A 2,121-nucleotide genomic window follows, 5' to 3' on the forward strand; every position below is an offset into this window, starting at 1 on the left:
GGGGTACAAGTTTTACAATCCTGCATCAAGGTCTATTTTGAAACAGGAAATACGAGATTTCTTGAGGATGTTGAGTTTGGGGGGAAGGAGATATTAGAAATGTTGCTTTTGATGAGGATTCTGTAACTGACAATGATCAGGTCTTTGTACCTATTATTGTTCAAGACACAGTTATAGTACAAGAACACAATGAGAATCCTACTGTAGATCCAGTTACAGTACAAGAGAACAATGAGAATATTGTTGTTGCTCAAGATACTGCTACAGCACAGTAAAATAATGAGAATCCTCCTCAATCCCAATCCATACAGCAAGCTCAACAACTTCAAGAAGTGTCATTAAGGAGACCCAATAGAGAAAAGAGAAAATCCATCTATGATCTCAAACAAGCTTCCCGTTAATGGTATCACGAGTTTCATCAAGTTATTACCTCATATGGTTTTGAGGTAAATATTATAGATAAATGTGTATACCGCAAGTTCAGTGGGAGTAAATACATCCTTTTGGTCTTATATGTTGATGACATTCTACTTACTAGTAACGATATAGGCTTGTTGCATGAAACTAAGAAATTTCTATCGAACAAATTCGAAATGAAAGATCTTGGTGATACCTCTTTTGTATTAGGAATCGAGATACTAAGAGATTACTCTTAAGGTATTCTTGGATTGTCACAAAAGAACTATATCGAAAAGATTTTAAGTAGATATGTCATAGAAAGTTATAGACCAATGGACACACCCGTAGTTAAAGGAGACAGGTTTAGTCTCAAGCAATGCCCCAAAATGATCTTAAGAAGACAACAATGCATGATAAACCTTATGCATCAGCACTAGGGAATTTAATGTATGCTCAAGTCTACATACATCCTGATATATCATTTATAGTGGGAGTGTTAGGTAGATACTTGAGCAATCCGGATATGGATCATTGGATAGCTGTTAAACGCATAATGCGTTATCTAAAGAGAACAAATTTGATGACGTTCTACTTGCCAGTAACGATATAGGCTTGTTGCATGAAACTAATAAATTTCTATCGAACAAATTCGAAATGAAAGATCTTGGTGATGCCTCTTTTGTATTATATAGGAATCAAGATACTAAGAGATTGTTCTCAAGGTATTCTTGGATTATTACAAAAGAATTATACCAGAAGGATTTTAAGTAGATATGGCATGAAAAATTTTAGACCACTAGATACTTGAGCATCCTGGTATGGATCATTGGATGATTGTTAACCGCATAAAGCATTTTTTGAAGAGAATAAATGATTACATGCTTACTTATCAGAGATCAGAAAATTTGGAGATCATTGGGTATTCTGATTCTGATTTCATGGCATATGGTTATGACTCTTTGTCACTGAGCTTCGTATAGTAAATGACATTGAAAGGCCATTGAAGATATTTTGTAACAATAAGTCAGTAGTACTATACTCCAATAACAATAAAAGTTTGACAAAATCGAAGCATATAGACATCGAGTTTTTAGTTGTTAAAAAGAAAGTTCAAGAAAAATAGATTTTCATAGAACATATAGGAACAGAGTATATGTATAGCCCAAGTGGGAGATTGTTAGGAAATTATTTAATTTCCTAACTTATTTGTGGGCAATACATATATCAATTATAATCACAAATGATGCTATTTCAAATTAAATGACTTATATAATGATGATCTCATTTATTGTTATAAATGCTAATTGAATAAGTCATTATTACTTTTGATTTGGAATTAAATGAGAATAAAACCGGATATTATCTTTTGTTCCTTAGATAATTATCCTTTTGGATTTTAGATATATTATCTTTTGGGCTTTAGATACTATTTTATTTGGGCTTAAGGGTTTAATGAGTGTCATGCTCAAATATAAATAGACCTTCAGGGTTTCGGTCCCAATATACCAAAGTCGCCTTTGTTGCTCTTTCCCCATCAAAAGAGTTGCAGTACAGCCTCCTAGGAATACAGAAGGCTTTGGTTGAGGAAGATCGAAAGAACCACAAGATCCAAACTCTTCCAATCATAATTTATGTTTATGAATTCAGGTACGCTTCCGCATTATGTTATATTTTTGGTGATTCAATATGAATGATCTGGGTTATTGAAAATTAATTATTCCA

The sequence above is a fragment of the Arachis duranensis genome, chromosome 3 (genome assembly GCF_000817695.3).
Source record: "Arachis duranensis cultivar V14167 chromosome 3, aradu.V14167.gnm2.J7QH, whole genome shotgun sequence".
Taxonomy (NCBI): Eukaryota; Viridiplantae; Streptophyta; class Magnoliopsida; order Fabales; family Fabaceae; genus Arachis; species Arachis duranensis.